Source organism: Bubalus bubalis, chromosome 1 (assembly GCF_019923935.1).
Source record: "Bubalus bubalis isolate 160015118507 breed Murrah chromosome 1, NDDB_SH_1, whole genome shotgun sequence".
Taxonomy (NCBI): Eukaryota; Metazoa; Chordata; class Mammalia; order Artiodactyla; family Bovidae; genus Bubalus; species Bubalus bubalis.
The window spans coordinates 199293282-199320669 of record NC_059157.1 but is presented as its reverse complement, the minus strand read 5'-3'; the positions used below and the strand labels follow the sequence as shown (position 1 = coordinate 199320669).

Here is a 27388-nt window from a genome sequence, read left to right as displayed (position 1 = left end):
AATTGGTTTAGTACTGTTGTTTACATTGTGAAATTAGGGCTTTCAATAAGATTTTGGTTTCCATCTATCCTGAATTCTCCCTAGGAGTGCACAACTTCAAAAATAAAGAGGCACAGTCAGCAGAAAAAAGGTGGTCTGAGCATTTATGCATTAAATATGCATGTTAATTAGGAAAAAAATTAGAAAAATATGAAAACAGATGTTACATAAATTATTGCAGTCCCAGGGCAGCAGTAACTTATACACTGACAATAATTTTTATATGTGCATGTGTATGTCTATTTCTAGATTTCTCAATGTTTATGCAATTCCATAGAGAATATCTGGAAGAAAAACTGGTATATCCTTTCAGTGAGACTGTGGTAAATATTCCTCCTGCTTGTGGCTTGCTGAACAAGTCTAGGCATAATACGCACTCTTCTGTGAGCTAAGCATCCCTGCTTCCTGATCTTCCCTGCAGTCCTTCCTTCTTGGTTTCTTTGGTGGTATGTCAGTGAACTCTTTTAATGGACACGTCCTATCTGAACAAGAAAGTGAACCATAATCCCAAGCAGTATAGAACGTGTAAAATTGACTGTAGTGTAAAATAAGTATTTAGGAATAAAACAAATCACAACTTTTGAGGACACTGATTGTAATGTTACTTTTTCTTTGTTTACACTCGTACTTTCAGAAGGAACAGCCATCATTCTCTGAGTAGTGTTGACACAGTAGTATGACAGTCTATACTAAGTTTTACATAAACGTACATTCATCAAATACACATATGTTGGAATAATTGATAGATCCTCAAATGTCTTTAAAGAGACATCCGTAATATAAAAATGGTCTGTATTTTTACAAGAGAAAGATGAGAAATAGAGACATGCTTTGTTTCAGTGGTGCGGCAATTTTTAGTTCAACCATACAGAAAAACCATGTGACTGGTGTGCTGTCCAAGGCGCTGTTGCTGTTATCTGGGTGTTTTCCATTTATAGATTATATAACTTAGAAACATATTGTTTGTAACTTTTCAGATAAGATTGAAAGTTAAAATAAGGAAATGCTCCATCAGAATGTAATAAATCATTCTCTTTATCTAACAAGCAAACAAAACATGAATTATATTCAGTTACAGGAGCATGAAACAGTTTCTGTAAATCTATGTAGCGATCAATGCTACATTCATTTGTAGTCTTTAGAAATCATACTTTGTTATTTGGTTTTAGTAGCATATGATGTTAAAATGTGTTTTAAGTAATTTCTTTTGATCCCAGAAGTTTCATATATACCTGTTATAATGCTTTTCAATTCCATGGTTTTGATTTATATTTTACTTTTTATTGCCTAAGTATTGTCTTTTTGTGCATATACCGAGTCACCAATAAGCTATAAGCTAATACAGAATGAAATCTAGAAAAGAGTGATCATATTGTTTGATAATTTATTATCCTTTAGAGGTTCTTTACTTTAGATAGATATTTAAGAAATTCTGTGGATATTCTTGAAAATTTTATGTAGAGATGTATCCCTGTCAGATAGGATTTGTGGAAGTGTATTACAGTATATTACTAAAGGTGATAAATGTTTTTCTGTAGGCAAAAAGGCTAAGGAAGTTAATTTTTAATTCACAAATAATATTTACTTGCCACACTGATACAACTGTATTCTATTTTTACATTTTACTAGTACTTTGGAATTAGTTTTCAGTGGAGTTTTTTCACATTTGTTTTAAAATGTCAGATTTCCATTTTCTAGCTTATGTAATTTTAATACTTATTATTTTATTATGTATTAGAGTAGTGCATTTCTTATTTGAGCACTTTTGCTTCATGTCAGTGAAATAAAGTGATAAGAGGTGATGTATTTTATATTGAGGTGTTTTAGGGTTTTTTTGGTATTATAATGCTGTGAGTATTATTTTTTTTCTTTTAATTTTATTTTATTTTTAAACTTTACATAATTGTATTCGTTTTGCCAAATATCAAAATGAATCCGCCACAGGTATACATGTGTTCCCCATCCTGAACCCTCCTCCCTCCTGCCTCCCCATACCATCCCTCTGGGTCGTCCCAGTGCACCAGCCCCAAGCATCCAGTATTCTGCTTCGAACCTGGACTGGCAACTTGTTTCATACATGATATTTTACATGTTTCAATGCCATTCTCCCAAATCTTCCCACCCTCTCCCTCTCCCTCTCCCACAGAGTCCATAAGACTGTTCTATACATCAGTGTCTCTTTTGCTGTCTCGTACACAGGGTTATTGTTACCATCTTTCTAAATTCCATATATATGCGTTAGTATACTGTATTGGTGTTTTTCTTTCTGGCTTACTTCACTCTGTGTAATAGGCTCCAGTTTCATCCACCTCATTAGAACTGATTCAAATGTATTCTTTTTAATGGCTGAGTAATACTCCATTGTGTATATGTACCACAGCTTTCTTATCCATTCATCTGCTGATGGACATCTAGGTTGCTTCCATGTCCTGGCTATTATAAACAGTGCTGCGATGAACATTGGGGTACACGTGTCTCTTTCCCTTCTGGTTTCCTCAGTGTGTATGCCCGGCAGTGGGATTGCTGGATCATAAGGCAGTTCTGTTTCCAGTTTTTTTAAGGAATCTCCACACTGTTCTCCATAGTGGCTGTACTAGTTTGCATTCCCACCAACAGTGTAAGAGGGTTCCCTTTTCTCCACACCCTCTCTAGCATTTATTACTTGTAGATTTTTGGATCGCAGCCATTCTGACTGGCGTGAAAATGATACCTCATAGTGGTTTTGATTTGCATTTCTCTGATAATGAGTGATGTTGAGCATCTTTTCATGTGTTTGTTAGCCATCTGTATGTCTTCTTTGGAGAAATGTCTATTTAATTCTTTGGCCCATTTTTTGATTGGGTCATTTATTTTTCTGGAATTGAGCTGTAGGAGTTGCTTGTATATTCTTGAAATTTGTTGTTTGTCAGTTGCTTCATTTACTATTATCTTCTCCCATTCTGAAGGCTGTCTTTTCACCTTGCTAATAGTTTCCTTTGATGTGCAGAAGCTTTTAAGGTTAATTAGGTCCCATTTGTTTATTTTTGCTTTTATTTCCAACATTCTGGGAGGTGGGTCATAGAGGATCCTGCTGTGATGTATTGCAGAGAGTGTTTTGCCTATGTTCTCCTCTAAGAGTTTTATAGTTTCTGGTCTTACGTTGAGATCTTTAATCCATTTTGAGTTTATTTTTGTGTATGGTGTTAGAAAGTGTTCTAGTTTCATTCTTTTACAGGTGGTTGACCAGTTTTCCCAGCATCACTTGTTAAAGAGATTGTCTTTAATCCATTGTATGTTCTTGCCTCCTTTGTCAAAGATAAGGTGTCCATATGTGCATGGATTTATCTCTGGGCTTTCTGTTTTCTTCCATTGATCTATATTTCTGTCTTTGTGCCAGTACCATACTGTCTTGATAACTGTGGCTTTGTAGTAGAGCCTGAAGTCAGGTAGGTTGATTCCTCCAGTTCCATTCTTCTTTCTCAAGATCACTTTGGCTATTCGAGATTTTTTGTATTTCCATACAAATTGTGAAATTATTTGTTCTAGCTCTGTGAAGAATACCGTTGGTAGCTTGATAGGGATTGCATTGAATCTATAAATTGTTTTGGGTAGTATACTCATTTTCACTATATTGTTTCTTCCAATCCATGAACATGGTATATTTCTCCATCTGTTAGTGTCCTCTTTGATTTCTTTCACCAGTGTTTTATAGTTTTCTATATATAGGTCTTTAGTTTCTTTAGGTAGATATATTCCTAAGTATTTTATTCTTTCCGTTGCAATGGTGAATGGAATTGTTTCCTTAATTTCTCTTTCTGTTTTCTCATTATTAGTGTATAGGAATGCAAGGGATTTCTGTGTGTTGATTTTATATCCTGCAACTTTACTATAGTCATTGATTAGTTCTAGTAATTTTCTGGTGGAGTCTTTAGGGTTTCTATGTAGAGGATCATGTCATCTGCAAACAGTGAGAGCTTTACTTCTTCTTTCCCAATTTGGATTCCTTTTATTTCTTTTTCTGCTCTGATTGCTGTGGCCAAAACTTCCAAAACTATGTTGAATAGTAATGGTGAAAGTGGGCACCCTTGTCTTGTTCCTGACTTTAGAGGAAATGCTTTCAATTTTTCACCATTGAGGATAATGTTTGCTGTGGGTTTGTCATATATAGCTTTTATTATGTTGAGGTATGTTCCTTCTATTCCTGCTTTCTGGAGAGTTTTTATCATAAATGGATGTTGAATTTTGTCAAAGGCTTTCTCTGCATCTATTGAGATAATCATATGGTTTTATTTTTCAATTTGTTAATGTGGTGTATTACATTGATTGATTTGCGGTGAGTATTACAAAGTGAGTTTCTTTCTTCTATTTTAGATGATGGAAAGGGTGATTAATGTATAAGCTAACATTTGTCTCCTAAGAGCCAAAAATATGGCATAAATTTTTTCAGCTTTTTGCATTGATGGCTTTGACTCCTTTGCATAGGGCTAGGCATATTTGAAGCTATTTTATTTATTTATTCTTCTAGGTATTTGCTGTTTATCCTGAAGCTCAGCTGAGGCAGAGCTCAGCTGATCTCTGTTTCTTGACTGTTTACTTCCTATTGGCCAACCAAGATTTTATTGGAGAATTCTGTTGCACAGAGCCTACCATCGTCTGTGGGCCGTAACAGGAGCATGCATTTGCAAGTGTCAGTTAGATTTGTGGATCAATAAAGTTTTCGTGAAAGGTATGTATATGTTAATTTCAAAACGTACGTTTTAAGTTCAGTGCTATTAACATCTGTCTTAGTCTGGCTTCTGTAACAAATATCCCATAGATTGTGTGACTTACAAATCACAGAAATTTATTTTTCACTGTTTTGGAAACTGGGATGTCTAAGATCAAGATGCTAGCAAATTTTGCATCTGGTGAGGATCCACATGCTGGTTCATAGATGGGCGTCTTCCTGCTGTCTTTACATGGTGGAAGAATAAAAGAGTTCTCTACTGTCTCTGTTTATAAGGGCACCAATCCCATTTATGAGGGCTCCACCCTTAGGACCTAATCACCTCACAGAGAACTCACTCCTATGCCATTACGCTGGGAATTAAGATTTAGTTTTGGGAAATGATAAACGTTCATTTCATAATAATACCCTTATGATAGTTATCATAATCTGTTTTACAGATTTGTGTACAGAAAATGTGTGTTGATGTGTATGTATGTGTATATGCTGTGTGTTCAGTCATGTCCGACTCTTTGTGATCCCATGGACCGTAGCACACCAGGCTCCCCTGTCCATTGAATTCTCCAGTCAAGAATACTGGAATGGGTTGCTATTTCCTTCTCCGTGTATGTGTATACGTGTATGTATGTGTTTATACACTTATACTGAGTTTAGATTGCAGACTCAGTCAGGGAATAATGTTACCCTGTAACATAGAGTTCCTTGACAATTTCTTTCCATTTATCTATTGACCCACCAACTTCCAGTCTTTTCCTTTTCTTCATTGTTTTCCTTCTTTCTTAATTAAACTTGCATTGGGCTTTAAAATATTTTCCCACCAGAATACTTTCAGCCCTTTTCTTATTGAAGACTTTACTTTTTGTATTCTTATCTCTTTTCCTTTTTCTTTACCTTTTTTCTTTCTTTCGTTCCTACCTTCCAACCACCTACCTACATTCTGATGTTCATTAAGTTTGTTGAAGGCGTTGCAAATTTAGAATGATTGAACTTAGAGTTGAAGGTATATCAAATAGGTAGGATTCACATTTTTTTTTTTAACACAACCCTTAGTAAGAAATAAATTTTGTATTTATGAGACATTTTCCTCAGGCATAAATGCACAAATGAAGCTAACAAAAGTTGGTGAAACAATTCTGCCTTGGCTACCTTGAATGTATACGGTGTTCTATTTTATTACATTTTTTGTTTACTTCATTTAATATATACTGATACCCATAATTACATTTATTTCCCTGTCCAATGATGTATCACTTTTGCAATTTCAAAAAGTCCTACTGTAGATCACTTTATGACTGACTTGTAGGGAAAATAAATGGAATGAGGAAATTTGTTTTCTGTTTCAGTCCAGCAGCTTTTCTGCTGTCTTCTCTGTGCTTCTCATCTCTTTTGATTCAAGTTATCAGATGACTTGGGGAAAGAACTGTGTAACTGCTGAAAAATATTGGAGCACTTATTGGTTCTTTTGCAGTAAGAACACAGATACCAGTGGTCATATTTCAAAGTACAAATGGAAGAAAATCTTTAATAGAATCATTCCTTTATAGTAAGGTGAATTTTTAAAAGTTCTATTTTTTTCATTCTATCTTTGTAAATTGTGCATGCTGATGCTCTCATCATTCTTGCTTTAAAATATTTCAAACTTCTAAGTCCTTTATATCAGCTTAGAATAATATATTTTTTTCCCCCAAAGTGGTCCATTCTGGTGTTCCTTCTGATTTTATTTAACATTTTTATCCTTTTCACAAATTAAAAATGTAATATATATTTTAGAAAGTTTAGTATATACAGAAAAGTAAAAAGAAGATAAAAATTATGCTCAGAGGAAAGTTTATAGCAATAAGCACCTATATTAAGAAAGGAAATCTCAGGGGTGCCCACTATCTTCAATTTTATTCAGCTCAGTTTTGGAGGTCCTAGCCTCAGCAATCAGAGAAGAAAAAGAAATAAAACAAATCCATATTAGAAAGGAAGAAGTAAGACTGTCACTGTTTGCAGGTGACATGATACTATACATAGGAAATCCTAAAGATGCCACCAGAAAACCATTGGAGCTCATCTGTGAATTCAGTAAAATTTCAGGATGCAAAATTGATATATAGAAATCTCTTGCATTTCTATATACCAGCAATGAATTATCAGAGAGAGAGATTGAGGAAACAGTTCCATTTACCATCTCATCAAAAAGAGTGCAATACTTAGGAACAAACCTCAGTAAGGAGATAAAAAACTTGTACTCAGAAAACTGTACGATACCAATGAAAGAAATCGACAGCACAAACAGATGGGAAAATATATTTTTGAATTGGAAGAATTAATGTTGTTAAATTGACTGTTACTACCATTACTAACTGCCAGTAAATTTGGAAAATTCAGCAGTGGCCACAGGACAGGAAAAAGTCAGTTTTCATTCCAGTCCCAAAGAAAGGCAATGCCAAAGAATGCTCAAACTACCGCACAATTGCACTCATCTCACAGGCTAGTAATGCTCAAAATTCTCTAAGCCAGGCTTCAGCAATACGTGAACCGTGAACTTCCAGATGTTCAAGCTGGTTTTAGAAAAGGCAGAGGAACCAGAGATCAAATTGCCAACATCCGCTGGATCATCAAAAAAGCAAGAGAGTTCCAGAAAATCATCTATTTCTGCTTTATCGACTATGCCAAAGCCTTTAACTGTGTGGATCACAATAAACTGTGAAAAATTCTTCAAGAGATGGGAATACCAGACCACCTGATCTGCCTCTTGAGAAGCCTATATGCAGGTCAGGAAGCAACAGTTAGAACTGGACATGGAACAACAGACTGGTTCCAAATAGGAAAAGGAGTATGTCAAGGCTGTATACTGTCACCCTGCTTATTTAACTTCTATGCAGAGTACCTCATGAGAAATGCTGGTCTGGAAGAAGCACAAGCTGGAATCAAGTTTGCCGGGAGAAATATCAATAACCTCAGATATGCAGATGACACCACCCTTATGGCAGAAAGTGAAGAAGAACTAAAGAAAAGCCTCTTGATGAAAGTGGAAGTGGAGAGTGAAAAAGTTGGCTTAAAACTCAACATTCAGAAAACTAAGATCATGGCATCTGGTCCCATTACTTCATGGGAAATGGATGGGGAAACAATGGAAACAGTGTCAGACTTTATTTTTTTGGGCTCCAAGATCACTGCAGATTGTGATTGCAGCCATGAAATTAAAAGATCTTACTCCTTGGAAGGAAAGTTATGACCAACCTAGACAGTGTATTAAAAAGCAGAGATATTACTTTGCTAACAAAGGTCTGTCTAGTCAAGGCTATGTTTTTTCCTGTGGTCATGTATGGATGTAAGAGTTGGACTGTCAAGAAAGCTGAGTGCTGAATAATTGGTGCTTTTGAACTGTGGTGTTGGAGAAGACTCTTGAGAATCACTTGGACTGCAAGGAGATCCAACCAGTCCATTCTGAAGGAGATCAACCCTGGGATTTCTGTGGAAGGAATGATGCTAAAGCTGGAAATCCAGTACTTTGGCCACCTTTTGCGAAGAGTTGACTCATTGGAAAAGACACTGCTGCTGGGAGGGATTGGGGGCAGGAGGAAAAGGGGACGACAGAGGATGAGATGGCTGGATGTCATCACCAACTCGATGAACATGAGTTTGAGTGAACTCTGGGAGTTGGTGATAAACAGGAAGGCCTGATGTGCTGTGATTCATGGGGTTGCAAAGAATCGGACCCGACTGAGCCACTGAACTGAACTGACTGACCATTACTAAGGCAATCTCCATATTCAGTGCAATTCCTATCAAGATATCAATGGCATTTTTCACAGAACTAGAATAAATAATTTAAAATTTGGCATGAAAACACCAAAGACCTCAAACAGATAACGCAAATTTGAGATAGAAGAAAAGAGCTGGAGGAATCACATATCCTGATTTCAGACTACTCTACAAAGCTACGATAATTGAAAAAAGATACATATGTCAGTGGAACATAATAGAGAGCCCAGAAATAAACCACATGCTTATGGTCAATTAATCTGACAAGGGAGGCACAAATACGCAATGGAGAAAAGACAATCTCTTCAATAAGTAGTGTGGGAACACTGGGCAGATACATGTCAAAGAATGAAATTGCAGTATTCTCTAACACAAGGAAGAAAAATAAAGTAAAAAATAGACTATAAAGTCCTAAATGTAAGACCAGATATTATAAACTCCTAGAATCGGAACACTCTCTGAAATAAATCACAGCAGTAGTTTTTGGATTCATCTCCTAAAGCAAAAAAAAAGAAAAACAACAATACACAAATAGGACCTAATTAAAGTTTCTGTACAGCAAAGGAAGCCATCAATGTAAGAAAAATACAGCATACCGAATGTGAAGAGAGATTTGCAAATGATGTGACCAATAAGGGGTTAATATCCAACATGTGTAATAGTTCATTTAACTCAACATACGAAAAAAGTGATTAAAAAAATGGGCAGATGAACTGAATACATTTTTCAAAAGAGGAAATGCAGGTGACCAGTAGGCACATGAAAAGATGCTCAGCATCACTAATAATCAGGGAAATACAAGTCAAAGCATGTGCGTTTGTTTGAGATAGTACCTCAGTGGTGATACTTCGGTGATGAAATACCACCTCACACTGGTTAGAATGGCTGTCGTCGAAGAGAACACAAATAATAAACGTTGGCGAGGATGTGGAAAGAAAGAAAACCCTTGTACCCTGTTGATTAGAATGGACATATGTGCAACCATTGTGAAAAACAGTTTGGAAGTTTCTCAAAAAATGAAAAAAAAGAACTACCACTTGGTTCAGCAGCCCCACCCCTGGGCACATATTCGGAGAAAATACAGACGCTGTGACAGAGCTGTCTGCGCCCACTGTTGGCAGCAGCACTGTTACGATCGCCAGGCCGTGGAAGTGCCTATGAGCAGATGATTGGAGAAAGAAGATGCTTTGTGTACAAACACACACACTGGGATGCTACTCAGCCATTGGCAAATGATGAGATATTCCATCTGGAGCAACATAGGTGGACGTGGAGGGCATTAGTCTAAGTAAAGTAAGTCAGAGAAAGACAAACACTGTACAATACCACTTACATGTGGAATCTAAAAAATACAACAAATCAATGAATGAAACAAAAAAGAAGCAGTCTTCTAGAGAACCAACTAGTGTTTACCAGCTGGGAGAAGGAAGTGGGGAAAGGCAACAGAAGGGCAGGGGGAAAAAAGGAATATTATAGAAGTATGTGAATCACGTGTGTGAAATTTTTGAAAATTGTAGAACACTATAGAATTTGAAGAATAAAATTTGTAGAACACTATAGAATCAATTTCATTCAATTAAAAAAAAAAACTGCACACAGAGAAGAAAAAGAATAGAAAGCCCAAATAAATCACTCAAATTACATGTCAAGGAACAGAAAAGAACAAACTAAGCACAAAATTAGTTGAATAATGGGAAAAACAAAGAACACAAATAAATAGAAATTAAAATAACAACAGATAATATCAGTGAAACGAAGTTGTTGTTGTTGTTGTTTTTTAAAGATGAAATAGAGAAAACTTAAGCTGGATATACCAAGGTGGGGAAAACAACAGCATGAAATACAGAAGTTCATAAGAAGCTACTATGAATAATTATTCACCAACAAATTGGACAAATTAGAAGTGGTTAAGTTTCTAGGAAAATGCGACCTATCATATTGAAGAAAGAGAGAATCTGAATAATCTGATAGATTGAATCAGAAAAGTGCTAGCCACGTTCTGGCACAGATGGCTTCACTGATTAATTCTGCCAAACGTTCAAAGTAGAATTAACATCAAACCGTCTCAAACTCTTGCAGAAAATGTAAGAGGAGGGCACATTTCTGTTTTATCAGGTAAGCATTACCCTGAGACCAAAACCAGGCATGGACACTACAAAAAAGTTACCAGCCAATAGCTCTGATGAATGCAGATGCAGAAATCCTCAACAAACTGTATTCAGCCAAATTCAATAGTACATGGAGATTATACAACCGGATCAAGTGGGATTTTTCTGTCTTTGCAGGGATGTAAGTGTGGTTCAGCATCCTGAAATCATTGTGATACACTGCATTAATAAAATGAAGGATGAAAATCATATGATCATCTTAGTAGATGCAGAAGGAGCATTTGACAGAATTCAGCATCCATTCATGGTATAAGCTCTCAAGAAACAGGACATAGTGGCAACTTATTAAACACAGTAAAGACCACATATGAACAACCATAGGTAACATCATACTTAATAGTGAAAAGCTAAAAGCCTTTTTCCTGAGATCAGGTGGACAATAAGAATGCCCAAGCTTCCTGCCTCCCCTGCCTGCCCCGCTACCCCCATCCCCAAGGAGCTGAGTATTCTTTACTTGGGCTGTATATCACAGTTGTTTTTGTAATGAGTAACCATGAGAAAAAGATGGTGTTCCTCATATTAAAGAAACAACCTCACCAATTTTGTTTGACATAATACTGGAAGTTCTAGCCAGAGAAATCAAGAATAAGAAAAAGTATTCAGATCAGAAAGGAATAGAACTTTTTATTGTCAGAGGTATGATATTATATGTTGAAAACACCACCAGAAAAAATCCTGTTAATAAATTCACTAAAGTTGCAGGATACAAAATCAATATACAAAAATCAGTTGCATTTCTGTACACTAATAGTTATACAGTGGAGGTGATGAGCAGATTCAACAAGTTAGATCTGGTAGACAAGGTGCCTGAAGAGCTATGGATGGATGTTCATGACATTGTACAGGAAGCAGTGACAAAACCATCCCAAAGAAAGAGGAATGCAGTAAGGCAGATGGAGGCTTTACAGATACTAATCGCTGAGTAAAGAAGAGAGATGAAAGGCAGGGCAGAAAGGGAAAGACAGACCCAGCTGAATGCAAAGTTCCAGAGAATAGCAAGCAGAGATAAGAAGGCTTTCTTAAGAAAATGGCGCGAAGAAATAGAGGAAAACAATAGAGTGGGAAATACTAGAGATCTCTTCAAGAAAACTAGACATTCCAAAGGAACATTTCATGCAAAGATGGGTACAAAAAAGGATAGAAATGGCAAGGACCTAACAGAAGCAGAAGAGACTAAGAACTGCTGTACAGTCTCACTCATTCCTCATGCTACGAAGGTAATGCCCAAAATATTTCAGTCGAGGTTCCAACAGTATGTGAACTGAGAACTTCCGGATGTACAGGCTGGGTTTAGAAAAGGCAGAGGAACCAGAGATCAATACCCAACATCCACTGTGTCATAGAAGAAAACAAGGGAATTCCAGAAAAACATCTTCTACTGCTTCATTGACTACTTTAAAGCCTTTGACTGTGTGGATCACAACAGACTGTGGAAAATGCTTAAAGAGATTGTAATACCAGACCACCTTACCTGTCTTCTGAGAAACCTGTATGCAGATCAAGCAACATCAGTTAGAACTACCTGGAACAATGAACTGGTTCAAAACTGGGAAAGGAGTATGTTAAAACTGTATGTTGTCACCTTACTTACTTAATATGCACAGTGTATCACGTGAAATGCCAGCCTGGGTAAATCACAAGCTGGAATCAAGGTTGGCAGGAGAAATATCAACAACCTCAAATATTCAGGTGATACCACTCAAATGGCAGAAAGCGAAGAGGAACTAAAGAGCCTCCTGATGAAGATGAGAGAGGAGGGTGAAAAAGCTGGCTTAAAACTCAACATTTAAAAAAATAAGATCATGGCATCTGGTCCCATCACTTCATGGCAAATAGAAAAAAAGTGGAAACAGTGACATGTTATTTTCTTGGGCTCCAAAATCACTGCTGAAGGTGACTACAGCCGTGAAATTAAAAGATGCTTGCTGCTTGGAAGAAAAGCTATGACAAACCTAGATACTGTATTAAAAAGAGACATCACTTTGCTGACAAAGATCCATCTAGTTAAAGCTGTGTTTTTTTCAACAGTCATGTACATATGTGAAAATTGGACTATAAAAAGCCTGGGTGTTGAAGAATTGATGCTTTTGAACTGTTGGTGTTAAAAAAGACTCTTGAGAGTCCCTTGGACAGCAAGGAGATCAAACCAGTCAATCCTAAAGGGAATCAACCTTGAATATCCATTGGAAAGACTGATGCTGAAGCTGAAGCTCCAATACTTTGGCCACCTGATGTGAAGAACTGACTCTTTGGAAAAGACCCTGATGCTGGGAAAGATTAAGAACATGAGAAGTGGGTGACAGACCATGAGAGATGACATGGTTGGATGGCATCACCAACTCAGTGGACATGAGTTTGTGCAAACTCCTTAGATAGTGAAGCACAGGGAAGCCTGGCATGCTGTGATCCATGGGGTCACAAAGGGCTGGACACAACTTAGGGACTGAAGTACAACAACGGGGAACTATCAGAGAAATTAAGGATAAAGTCCCATTTACAGTTGCATCAAAAAGAATAAAACTCAGGAATAAATTTTACCAAGGAGTTGAAAGATATGGATACTGATGATTATAAGACATTGATGAAATAAGCTGAAGTATACACAAAGAAATGGAAAAATATTCTCTGCAGATGGAAAGGAAGAATTATGTTGCTAAAATGTTCATAGCACCCAGAACAATATAGATTCAGTGAATTCTGCATCTGAAGTCAGCTGGCATTTTTCACAAAGTAGAAAAGCAATCCTAAAGTTTGTATGTATCCACAAAATACCCTAAATAGAGCACTCTTGAGAAAGAACAAAGCTGAAAGCACCACACTTCATGATTTTAAACTTTATTACAAAGATATAATAATCTAAACAGCATGGTATTAGCATAAAAATGGCCATGTAGACTAGTGTAAAAGAAGTGAGAACAGAAATAAAGCCACACTTGGATGGTATATTAAGTTATGACAAAGGAGCATATTGATTGGGCAAAGGATAGTCTGTTCAGTAAATAGTATTGGGGAAATTGGGCAGTCACAGGCAGAGGAATGGCCTCGGCCTCCCATCTTACATGATGTACAGAGTCAACTCCAGATGGACTAAAGACTTGAACACAAACATTTCGCTATAAACCTCATAGAGGCAAATGGGGTAAACTGTTTCACATTGGTCCTGGCAATTTTTAAAAATTAATATAAAAAACAAAGGCAACAAAAGCATGTATCAGCAAGTGGACAGGAGTACATCAAAGTTAACAATCACATGATATATCTTAAGTTTTATTGTATTATGTTAAGGTCAATGGTATATTAGTAGAGTGAAACAAATAATTAATATACAAAAGAAACAAGCTAAAAACCCCTAACCCTACCTTGTATTCATGAACTGATGTAGTATTTGAAAAATATAACATAGTTTTAAAATTTTTAGTTGCATTTAATGGAGGGGAAAAATGACATGAAACTTACATGATTAGTGAACTCGAGACTTGATCCTAAGAGGCTTTAAAATCATAAATATTTGATCCTAACAGCCTTCCAGTATGAAGTAAAATTATGGAAATCTTTAAAGACTGTGGACATATGAAAATAGGAAGGCTGATCTGAGAGTAGAACATCTTTACTGTAGAATGATTGACTGAGGTGACGTTCTCTTTAAGCAGCTTCTCCTCGTTCTGACCTCCTCCCAGTACCTGGTGTCCATCATCAGTTTGTATTTTGTCTCTAAGGATTTATCCATCTTGATTCACTTCAGTGGAGTTGTGTACAGTGTGTGGTCTTTAATGTGTGACTTCTTTCACCTGGCAAGCTGTTTTCAGGGTCCATCCGTGTTACAGCTTGTGTCAGCTGTACACCAGTATTTTATGCATTTCCACAGCTGGGTCATAGTCCACTGTATTTATAATATGCTCGGATTCCCTGGTGGTTCAGACGGTAAAGACTCTGCCTACAGTGCAGGAGATTCAGGTGCAGTCCTGGGGTTGGGGAGATCCCCGGGAGAAGGGAGTGGCACCCCACTCCAGGATTCTTCCCTGGAAGATTCCACGGACAGAGGAGCCTCACAGGATTTTCTTCTGCTTTTTGGCTTTTGAGAAAAGTGCCTCAAGAATTTATGTGCACATGTTCTTATCTGAGCTCCTGTTTCCAGTTCTGTTAGGTCTATACCTAGGAGTATAATTGCTTAGTAATGGTGTAATTCTTTATTTATTTTTCTGAGGAATCACCAAATTGCTTAACACAGGGGCTGTCGCATTTTATAGTCCCACCAGCAATGTATGAGGGTTCCAGTTTCTCCACATGTTGTTAACACAGGTTATTTTCCATTTTATTTGAAAATTAGAATATGATACTGATAAATGACTTGCAGCAAAATAACACTGTAGAGAAATGCTTTATCTCCATTATTTCTTATACAGTGATTATACATCAGTTCAGAGTATCTCTTAATTCTGCTTCCTGTCCCGGATTAACTGACCAGTAGAAATTGTTTTCCAGGAGAAACAATTTCTACTGTTCTTCATTTTCTCAAAATCATACTATATTTTGCTTCATATTTATACTGTGGCTCTTTTTTTTTTTCCCTGCTTGTGGGTATAGTTCTTTGTTTTTACCAGACTTTCTAATTACCATTCCTTCTGCTTAACGCTCAGAGGAAGTCGGTCTGTGCGTCTCCATTCATGGATACCACCACAGTTGTACTTTTAGGCTTTAAAATGTATGATTTTAAATCATAAAATAAATTTTTTTGTAAGGTTACCTACTCTCTTGCTGAAGAAATAACATCACTTAACCTAGACCTTCTCTTTTAGTGTGGACCAGAATTTCCTTGGCCTTTTGTTGAAGTATTGTCCTCAGATTTCTTTTCATTATATTCCTGGGTTAGTACTCATGTTTGTTGTGTCCTATTATTACAATTGAAACAAATCTTCATAAAGTTAAATGATAAAAGATAAATTTTCTGAATTATGCATATTAGAAACTGGGGTTTTTTGTTTGGTTCTCACATTTGATTGACAATTTTGCTGGGTATACGTTTCTAGATATAAAATAATTTTCCTCAGAACTTTGAAGACTTTGCTCAGTTTGTTTCTAACATCCATTATTCTTCCTGAAGATTTGAACCCAGTCTACTCATTGAAAAGTTTTCTAAGAGATATCACAGTGAAAATGAAATAGGGAAAAATTGTTAATGATTTTGCTTTTTAGAGTAGAGAGGTTGATAAGAAGTAAGACAATGAAAACATGCAGCTGGTTAGGTAGTGGGGCTGTGAAGGAAAACAGAGCCAGAAGAGGAGGATAGAGAGTTAATGTTACAGGGAGACTGGTGTAGATCACATGGACGGTCAGGGACGCCTCCCCTGGAAGGTGACAATGGAGTCACTGAAAGCTAACACTTCAGTACAGGTGAGGAGGTAAGCAGTGCAGGCAGAGCTGCGCGGGCTCTGATGGAGGAGTGTTACTGATGTGTCCAAGAATCAACCGAGTGGTCAGCGCGACTGCAGCAACTTGAAAGTCCAGTTCTGTTCAGTTGCTCAGTTGTGTCCGAATCTTTGCAACCCCATGAACTGCAGCACGCCAGGCCTCCCTGTCCATCACCAACTCCCAGAGCTTACTCAGACTCATGTCCATTGAGTCAGTGATGCCATCCAGCCATCTCATCCTCTGTCGTCCCTTTCTCCTCCTGCCTTCAGTCAGAGTCTTTTCCAGTGAGTCAGCTCTTCACATCCAGTGGCCAAAGTATTGGAGTTTCAGCTTCAGCATCAGTCCTTTCAGTGAACACCCAGGACTGATCTCCTTTAGGATGGACTGGTTGGATCTCCTTGCAGAGATCCAAGGGGCTCTCAAGAGTCTTCTCCAACACCACAGTTCAAAAGCATCAATTCTTCAGTGCTCAGCTTTCTTTATGGTCCAACTCTCACATCCATACATGACTTCTGGAAAAACCATAGCCTTGACTAGATGGACCTTTGTTGGCAAAGTAATGTCTCTGCTTTTTAATGTGCTGTGGAGGTTTGTAATAACTTTTCTTCCAAGGAGCAGTTCAGTTCAGTTCAGTTTCTCCATCATGTCCGACTCTTTGTGACCCCATGGACTACAGCACGCCAGGCCTCCCAGTCCATCACCAACTCCTCGAGCTTACTCAAACTCATGTCCATTGAGTCGGTGATGCCATCCAACCATCTCATCCTCTGTCGTCCCCTTCTCCTCCCACCTTCAATCTTTCCCAACATCAGGGTCTTTTCAAATGAGTCAGTTCTTCATATCAGGTGGCCAAAGTATTGAAGTTTCTGCATCAGTCCTTCAGTGAATATTCAGGACTTATTTCCTTTAGGATGGCAAGTGTCTTTTAATTTTATGGCTGCAGTCACCATCTGCAGTGATTTTGGAGCTCCCCAAAACTAAATCTGTCAATGTTTCCATTATTTCCCCATCTGTTTGCCATGAATTGATGGGACCGGATGCCATGATCTTAGTTTTCTGAATGTTGCCTAGTAGGGATCAAAGGAGAGCAGTGACTGGGAGTCTAGGCCTTTAGAGATATGTACTTGGCTTTTATACTGAATGAGATTGGAAGCTATTGGAAAGTAAGTATCAACATCTGATTTATAGTTTAAAGGAATTATATGCTTCCAGGTTGAGAAGCAGCTGTAACGGGAGCAGGGGCAGAAGCAGAGGGTCCATGTAGAAGGTTGAAAGTGAGAGAGCATTGTGGCTTGAACAACAGAACTTATCGATTGATTGGATTTGAGTTATGGCTTTTGAGATTTGAGATATGAAGAATGGCTTCAATTGTGTCTTTGGTCTGAATAAGAGTTTTATTTAATGATAAAGGGGGAGGTTATAAGAGAAGCATACTTGGGGGAGGAGGTCAGGTGATTGGTTCTGGAAATGCTAAGTTGAAGAAGTTTATTATACATTCAAGTGGAAAGGTCAAGGAGACAGATCCTGTCCCAGAGTTCAGGGGAAAGATGGAAAAAAAAAAAAAAAACCAAAAAAAACCCTAAAAGTCATCAGCTGTAGATGGTATCTTTAAAAGTCTAATATTGATGCAATCTGGTAGATACAGCTAGAGACGGTTGAAGGCCTCCACTTTGGGGCACTTTAAATGAAGCTGTTGGAGGAAAGGAATTAGTGCAGGAGGCAGGGAAGAAAACCAGTTAGGTAAGAGGAAGACAGTGGCTTTCAGAGTATCTGACAGCCAAGGAAGCCAAGTGATACAAATGTATCAAGGAAGTGGAGTGATTGTCCTTGACAAACGGTGCTGAGGTGTGGTCACATGTGAACTGTGAATTGATTGTTGGAGTCATCAGTGGGAGGACAATGGTGACTTTGAGAAGGGCAGTTTCAGTGGAGGACAGAAGTCTTACTGGAGTGGGTTCAAAGTGTAGTGGTTTTAAATACAAGGTGGAGTGGGGTCAATGTGGAGTGGGGTCAAGGTGGATGGAGTAGATTCAGGGTTGACTTGGAGGAGAAGCATGAGTGGCGGCTTAAGAGGGATGCTGATCAAGAGAGGATGTTTTATTTTAGAAGAAGAGAAGCAGCATGCATCAGTATTGAGAATGCCCTAGAGAGGAATGAACTGGTGATACAGGAAATAGTAGAGAATTGCTGAAGCGAGGTACACGTGTGGAAGAGATGAGCCTTCGATAGGCACGTGGGTGGTTTATCCTCAGTAACAGGTAGGAAGGAGGCATACACAGCACAGATCCGTCTGTGAAAGTCTTTGTTCGAGCTTTGTGTTGCTTCTGGATGGTCACGCACCACAAGCATCACGGCTCGTCCTGGCTGCCTCCCACTTCTGGCTAGTCACACACCAGAAGCATCGTGGCTCGCCAGGGCTAGCTGCCTTAGACGTCTCCTTTTCAGCTTACACCTTTGTGGTTTTTATTTTGGCAATGTAAATCAATGGTCGTTTCCAGTTTAGGAATTTTGTGTCTTAAAAATATTATATTACTGTAAGAAAGACATACAACACGGATTTATGAGTGATTCACGTCTTGAGACTTTTGAAAATTCTCAAATGTGTAGATATTTCTGGAGTATGTTCCAGAAAACTACCAGTTACATTAAGATCAGAAGCGGAACTGCTTTCTCACACCAGCCATAGGCCACTTGTGGTTCAAATTCACTTACCAGGAAGATGATAAGTTACTTCATGTTCTGGATTGCTTAAACACAGGTGAAATCATGAATGCAAACATCTATGAATGTCAGGAGTCTGTTGTGTTCCTTATATCTCTTCCAGTCACCTCAGCCCAGGTCAAGAAATACTGGATACAGTGATAGCTTTAGAGTTCCAGCATTTTTTTCTTGGTAAAATGTGATCTCTGGGATCACTCTCCTTTGTTTCTGAAATAGAATAATGTTGCTCTTCCTACTCATTCTTTTTTTTAAAGTTAACATTCATGTTTATTTATTCGGCACTGGGGCTTAGTTGCGGCGTGTGGGGTCTAGTTCTCTGACAGGGATCAGATCCACAGCCCCTGCTCTGGGAGCTTGGATTCTTCACCACTGAACTCCCAGAAAGTCCTGTCTTCCTCCTCATTCTTGCTCAAGAGCCCGGTTCTTAAGAGCAGTGCTACTTCCGCTCTGGCTGTAGGACCTGCTCCTGTCTTGGGACGTGATTCCCGCGGCTCGTTTGCTGTTCTCCAGTGCGGTGGAGCTTTCGTTAGGAAGGGTAACGGGTGGGAAGGGCAGCAGAGTTATAGCTGGCCCTTAAGTAAGGCAGGTTGGAACTGCATGGGTCCACCTGCACATGGATGTTTTTCAATAGAAATTAGTAAATAGCAGTACACAGTCCGTGATTGGTTGAACTCTCAGATGCCTACAATATTGGATATAGACAGCCAGCTGTAAGTTATACTCAGATTAACCCCTGAATTATTCAAGGGTCAATTGCAATTGTGAGACCAAAAAACTGACTAGCCTTGTGCTTGCTTTTCCTCACAGTACCTTTAGTGACTCCCTCTTGCGTTTAAATAACTAATTTCTATTCTTTACTGACCCTACCTTTTCCAAAAACCTGGAACAGTCCCTTGGCCATTCGACCGGAAGACCCTGTGCGTGGTCTCTCCTTTATATGCACACGTCTGCTTGTCTTCCTCGGGCGTGTGCGCTGAGGCTCGGTGTGTCTGGTTTACCTTCGATGTACTTGGTTCTCTGTGGGAGCACTGGCTACTACAGAAGTACTGATTAGAGATAAGGGGACTTCAGCTTCTGACAGCTTTATTCTGGTTCCTTCTGAAGGCAGAGTTTATCTTATTGCATTTCCCTTTAAGCAAAAATGCAAGTTCATGCTCATTTTTCATTGGTACGTGCCCACACTGTATCCTGGCCTGACACGTGACATTAAGTGTTATTTGTGCTGTGTCCACCCAGTGCTCCATGGCTAATGCCTCTGAGGAGGGTCTTCAGGGAGCGCTCCTTTCTGTGGTGTGTCACAGACTGCTCCGCTGTCTTCCTGGCTGAGTCCCTGTTAAATGACTTTATTATTTAACGCTGTTTCCCTTGTCGTCTCCTTCCTTGGGTATCTCATGTGCATTTCTCCGGTAGGCTGCCATTTTGTTGTCTATGACTTTGCTTCTCTGTTCCGGTTGTTGACTTAAGCCGGCTGCAGTGACTTTCCCATTATAAGTACAGGTTTGTTTTTTAAAAATCCCAGCTATCTCATTCTGACACACTTGTGTTCCTTTGCAAACGATTAGTGAAGGCCATTCCCCAACCTCCAAGTCTGTCCTAATAGTTTTTCTAGGTTAAGCAAAACAATTATTGTCTCTCTGAGGTTTTATGTTAGTGGCATATTTTGAGTAACACTTAAGGATGGTTTTTCTTCAGTATTTGCATTGCATTAAAAAATTTTAAGTGAAGAAGTTCGGGAGTGTCAGGAAAAGGTGAAAGGACAACGCTCTATTCATAAACTCTGAAGTGTCATCAGCTTTTGGAGTAGCTGCTGCTGCTGCTGCGGCTGCTAAGTCGCTTCAGTCGTGTCCGACTGTGTGCGATCCCATAGACAGCAGGCCACCAGGCTCCCCCATCCCCGGGGTTCTCCAGGCAAGAACACTGGAGTGGGTTGCCATTTCCTTCTCCAGTGCATGAAAGTGAAAAGTGAAAGTGAAGTTGCTCAGTCAAGTCTGACTTAGCGACCCCATGGACTGCATGCAGCCTACCAGGCTTCTCCGTCCATGGGATTTTCCAGGCAAGAGTACTGGAGTGGGGTGCCATTGCCTTCACCGATAAAGTCTTACAAAGACTAAAAATATTTTTGTTAGTACTATTGGAACTAAAATGAAATAATTTTATCCACATAATTGTCCTTCAGCTGTAGCTGTCAGGAATAAAATTTCTTGAAATAAGTAGTCATTTTTCCATTTGAAATAACCATTTAAAAATATTTTTCATCTGATAACATGTATTTTAGTTTTTATAAAGAGCACAGAGAAATTGAACTGGTTATGTAACTGAGGAGGTTATCATTTCAAGTTTAGTAGTATGTTTGATATTATTAGGCTGAGGATATTTTATAATTAAAAAATAGGTTTATTATTGCTTTTGTAAGTACATGTGCTTTTGTTATATCTTATGTGCTAATCTAATTTCTTGTTGAAGTCACTGATTAAAAGGGAATTGTGAACCAGTGAGGTTCTGAAACCTTGACGTGATTTTAATCTGATAACAAATGGGTTTAAGTTCATGTACTTTCAGTTGTTGGCAACAAATCTAAACCTGTATTTTTTGGATTTATGAGGATAAGTCCTGCTTTGGCAATCTTGTAGATCCTCAGGAGAATAGTTAAACAGTGATTAATCATTGTTTCTTCACTGAGTGTGCAGAAAAGAATGGAAAAGCTGCATTTCACACTTCTGAAGCAATTAATCCCCATGATCTTAGCCAGGTTTGTCTTGTAGATAAGTCGGGATACAAAACGCTACCTAATTTATCAATGTATGCATGCCATAAAGTATAAAACACACAATTTATTTCATATCATTTATAGTCAAATGTAAAAAAAGAGTGACTTTGCCATATCCAAGAGTGTTTCCTACATTACCTTCATATAAGCTAAGTACCAGAGATTACAATGGGATTCCTGTTTATTGTGCACATCTGGTGCAGTCACTATGCATTTTCTCATTCACTTGCTGGCATTTTTAGTGATTGTGGCATAAATCACCTTGCTAATCAGAAACATAAGTGACGGGAAGTCATCTCCTTTTTTTGAACAATGGGAAAAAACATATGGCTTCTTCGACAGGACTTGGCTGTTATACTATTTATGTGGCATTATATTCTGTATTTAGAATTTCATATTAATTGCATGGTTTGATTGAAGGCGTTGAACACCCAGGGCTTGTGGTCAAAGTATTTATTTTGTATCCATTTTCATAACAAGTAAACAAAATAGGGTAAAATTACATGCTTTGTATTAATTTTATTTTTAATAAAAGCTACTTTGTGAACAGTTTTAAGATTAAGACAAATTGAAGAAAATATATATATTTGAAAATATGTGACTGTTTCTATAGATGCATAGATATAGTAATTACAAGTTAGTTTTTAATTACACCTATTTCAAATCACCACACAGAGTAAAAAATTACTGTCCTTTAAATACTAAACCATCATTGACAGTAGTTTGCTTTTCTGCAAGTACTGTTATTTCAGGATGGGTTGCATTTTATGATTAACTGCTGTTCATTAGAACATACACTGTATATGCTACAGCTCAAAATGCATAGCTGAAAGGAGTTTATGCATGCACTGCTGACTTTAAAGTAGACGCCCTCAGTGAACTTGGTGCTGTTTGTTGCAGAATGCTTCCTCAAGATTCGGAGGTTTTCCTGTTTCCCTCAGTAGGTAACTTAATTCTCAAAAGGCGTTGAATACAAGGGCCTTTCACACTAACCTGACTTTATAATACTTTACCTTTCTACCCCTTCTCAGCATCCTTTTTCTTACTGGTGGGTGGCAGGAGAAGACTTATTTTGAATGTGTGAATTTCAAAGGATATTTTATTTGTTGAGAACTTTAAAGTCTTTTAAAGGTGGTTTTCCATGTTAGATTTGCCTATAAATTAGTGAGGTCAGTTTTTAAATAAGTGTATCAGAGCCTGTTTATTTAAATGTGTGTTATTCTCTTTGAAATAGTCCCCTTGGGAAGATAGGTACATGATTCATTAATCCAAGTATTTTAGCAATACCTCTTTTCAAAATCAGTGGAATTGATGTATAGCTGCCCAAAATGGATATTTTGAAGGGAGATAAGATTCATTTTGTGTATGTATGTGCTAGTATTTTTGTTTAAAATCAATCAATCAATCATAATGGCTTGTATTGCAGCCTGTGTATATCTTGTAGATAATTGGACACTCTGAATAGAAATAGAGTTTTAAAAAACTGCCTGAATTTTAAATAAATGATCATATTTATCCATTTTGTTTCAGAAGTCTTTTATATTATTGTCTCAAGGACCACCTGCAGTAGGAACCCACAAATTGAATAAACACAACATAAGGAGAGGGTGTTTTCCCCCATGTTGTCCTGGCTCATTTCACAAACGCCACCATCCAGATTCTCTGAGGGAGTAGTGTGCTGTTATTTAAAGTATATTTATAACTGAAGTGAGGCCTTCTTTCTAGATTAGAATTATCCAGTGCTTAAAGTTACCTGAAATCTACAACTGAATTGAGGCCTTCTTTCTAGATTAAAATTATCCAGTGCTTAAAATTACCGGATATCTACACTCTACAGTAGTGCTTCAATCCTTGTCCATTTTTATTTTCTTTATTCTTTTAAAACCTCTTCCCCTCCCTCCCTCATATATCTTTTTTTAAAAGATTGAGTTGTATTTGTTGTAAAGATTAATTTTTAAAGTCATAAAAATTAAAACGTGTGTGTGTGTGTGTATACACACATATTTTTTCTTTACCATAATATAAAAATTCTAGGAGAATTGGTTGTTAAAATCCCCAAAATATGCAATTTATGAGATGGCTAAAAGTATCAAAATAGATAAGAAAAAGTAAGGAGCTCTATTTTTAGTGACTGAACACTTTGGAATTTGTTAGTAATGGAGGTTTCAGGAAAATTTTCTTTCATAAAATGTTTGTGGTAAGAAATATATAATTATAAATTATTTGCTTATTCATCATGTTTATAAAGCCAAGGATTTAATTTCTAAGTGTATGTATCAATTTTTGAATGAAATTGAACTATCAGTAATATTTATATTCATTAAACATTTTCTTTAAAAGTTTGCTTTTTGTTTTTAGAGAATTTGCATTATTTTTTTTCCTAGTCCATTCTTTGTCTTATTTACATTTCCTACTTTGTTAGTACCTATTACTCTCTAATGTAGAGTCTGAATCTAGTGTGGAACTTGCCAGAAGAGTTCTTGTTCTTCCCTTGTGTTCTCGTGGCATGAAGAACGGACCCTGTCTTTGCAGGGAAGGGCTTCTGGTGTCCCCAGGCAGGTGGGTTCCTGCTCGCGGGCCTCTCTCTGGCCATTATCTCCCCTCTGGTGTTGATCTGGGAGAGCCTTTGGAATCCCAACTGATGGGAGGCCTACCACTGCCCGACACTGCGGGGCAGGTGACGGGAAGCTGCCGGCCTAATCATACTGGAGTTCAGATACAAAGGTTAATTTGTTAAAGAATTCCCCAAAAGGGAGGCTTTCATTTGTCAGCGGGAAAGCTGCTTTGAGTGACACATTGTTTAGGAGTTTTAATGGAATATATTAAATATGAGAAGCATGGAGCACGAAAAGGCATTGCATGTTTTGAAAGTTGTGTGTTTTTAGTGTTTAAGACTCGTTCTGGGTAGCATGTCCTCAGTGTGGGCTTTGCTTGTGCTCTTTGAAGGGGTTCAGCCACATCTTTGCTGTGTAGGGACAAAGTGGAATTTCTTCTAAAAAGAAAAGGAGTAAAGAGCCAGACATGGCGATGCTGTCTCAGCTGCTGAGAAGGAGCGTTTTGGAGTTCGGCAGGGGTCTGTTCTGCTCTCTGGTCTCGACCTCTCTGGCCTGGTGTCAGTGGAGATGGAAGAATACTTGAGCTGTGAGAAGAAGACATTTAGAAAGAGCAGGAGAATAAGGAGAAGCATCATGAGATGCCTGGGGACAAGCGACACGGCACGTGTACGCTCTAGGCTGAGAGCCCAGTGGAAGGAGTTCTTTCCCCTTTGTGAGCATCCCGAGTGCCGGTGCATGCGCACGCACTGCGGCGTGCTGGCCGAGCCGGGAGCGCGGGGGCACCCTGGGCAACAGCCATGCTGCCGGGCGACAGCGGCTCTCGTGGAGCTGTGGGGAGGCGGGCCGCAGAGGGTGGGCCTGTGGGGGACAGGCGTTCCCCCGCCCCCCCGTGATCAGCAGGACAGAGCGACCTCAGCACCTGGGCGGGGAAACAGGGGACGCCCACCCAAGCTCAGTGTGGAGGGACCGGAACCAGCACCTCAGAGACCCCCCCGAGAGGCACAGAGAGGGGTAACTGGTGGATGTGCCCAGGGAGGTGACCGTCAGCTGACTGATCTGGCTCCTGAACACACATGAAACTCTTCAAGAGGACTCCCAGAAATGTTGGGGAAACAGTTTACAGGGGCCTGGCCTCCTGGACTGTGGATTGTATTAGTCAGAGTTCTCCAGAGAAACAGAACCAAAAGGATCTACGTGTATAAAAAACGGAAATCAGCTCATGTGGCGTAGGAGCTAAGAGGTCCCCTGATCTGCCGTTTGTAAGCTGAAGAACCAGGAATGTCTGCAGTACGTGATTCATGATGTGTCCAAAGGCCTGAGAATTGGGGTGATGCCATGGGGGATGGAGGAAGGGACTGAATCCAGGCCTGAGTCCAAATACCTCTATGTTAGCTCAGAGCTCGAATTTGCCCTTCCTTCACCTTCTGGCTCTGTTCAGGTTTTGGATGTATTGAGTGATGCCCATTCATGTTGGCATCCTCACTCAGTCCAGTTCAGATGCTGATCTTTCACAGAGAAACTAATCACACAGACACACTCGGAGTGATGTCTTGCTAGCTGCCTTGGCATCCCTTAGCCCAGTCATGTTGACATATAAAATTAACCATCACAGGAGGGAAGATGAAAACCAGCAAGTGTGAATTACATTTCTTTTGTAAAATAATTCACAGATTTATTGAGGTACTAAGAATCTTTTCTTTCTTCCTTTTTTGAAAAGATTTCTGTCCAGAAAAACTTTTGCTTATGTACTTATTACTGCAAACAGTATTCTAGGATCAACAAGTTAAAATATGATTCTTCTTCTAGGACTGGCAGTTTATAGAAGGGAGTGGCACTAAAAAAAATTAACATGTAGTGAGATGAATGAGATGATAGAGTCACGGATGGGAGATTGTAGACTGCAGGAAAAAAGTACTTAAAGCAGCTTGGAGGTGGGACTGTGGGCTGGCTCCACGGAGGCTTCCAGAGAAGGTGCAGACTTGGGTGAGGTGTGTGAAGATACACGCTTCAGGAGGAGGGAGGTGTTGCCTGTGGTGGCCCGGGGTGATTGCAAAGCTAAGCTGTATTTGGGGAACTACACATAGTTCAGGTTCGCGTGTTGGAATTACACCTGAGATTGTAGATATAAAGTCTAGTGTTTTGAAGAGTCTCGTGGATTGTACATTAAGAATATGGGCTTTCTATCTTGGAGGGAAAAAGAAAAGAGCAGGGAAGACAGATGGGGTAGAAAGAACCTCCGATTGCAGTGTTAGGCATTGTGACTTACTGAAGGAATTTAAGCCAGAGAGTGGTGTGGTCAGATTTGAATTTTAGAAAGAGCCCTTAAGTGACATTTAAGCATGTGAGTGATTGGAGGGAGAACTCAAGAGTCAGACTACTAGTTAGGAGACAGTTGCAGTTTTTCAGGGAAGATTTGAGACAGCAGTAAGGGAGTCAGGAGTAAATCAGAGTGGGGAGTGGGTGAGAAGAAGGGGCTAATATAGGAGGTAGAATTGTCTGGGATTTAACCGGTCTGAGGTGAGAGGGTCAAGACGAAAATACAGGTACTTGGGTGTATCTTGGTGGTGTCTTTCCATAGATGATGAGCCCAAGAGGAACATTTTGAAGGGGAAGAAGATGACCTCTGTTTGGGCATACTGTTGATTAAAGTCTGAAAAGATGGAACAGGTCTGGGGCCAAGACTAGTGGAGGGGCTGGTTCATTTTTATAGGAGGAGGGTGAGTTTTTTTAACTGATAATAGAAATAGTAAAGTAGTGCATGTGACAATTCAGGTCCTCCGAGAAGCAGATGCTGAGATGGATATGGAAGTTTTAAGACATGTACTGGGGTGGAGGGAGACTTTGGGAGGTAAGGGGGAGAGGGGTCAGGAGTGAGGTGGGAAAGCTTCAGACCACAGTGCACATGTGACGTCTGTGATGAGAGAAGAGGAGGGAAGGCAGGCCGGGGGAGAGTCAGATACCAGCGCCCTTTGGGGAGGTCCCAGCCCGCCTGGGGGTGAGGGCGGCAGGTGGGGGGAGAGCCGCACTGCCTGACCGTGGTGGGTGCCCGGCGCTCTGCAGCAGTGGGCCCTCTCTCTGCGGGGGCGAGCATCCTGCTGGAGCCGGCGGGACCGTGGGAGGTGCCCCTTCCAGTAGGTTCTCTCAGGGTGCCCCTCCTGACGGCCGCTGTGTCTCAGTTGGCCAAGGGGTGGAGGGACTTCCTGTTGGTTCATTGTGTCCTCTGCTTTCAGCACTTGGAGCGGGGAATCAGAAGGTGGCTGAGCCTGAGCTA

General features: G+C 39.2%; 1 protein-coding gene across 8 annotated transcripts in view; it reads left to right on the top strand.

Moving 5' to 3' along the window:
- Positions 1-27388, top strand: part of TBC1D5 (TBC1 domain family member 5) — a 586162-nt gene that overhangs the window by 140248 nt on the left and 418526 nt on the right. For 4 of the 8 annotated variants that reach the window (XM_044938556.2, XM_025286711.3, XM_025286666.3 and 1 more), the window contains one exon: positions 4544-4744. The exons of the other annotated variants lie outside the window; for them this stretch is intronic. The gene's annotated coding sequence lies outside the window, so the exon portion shown is untranslated. The remainder of the gene's footprint in view (positions 1-4543; positions 4745-27388) is intronic. 8 annotated transcript variants of the gene reach the window in all.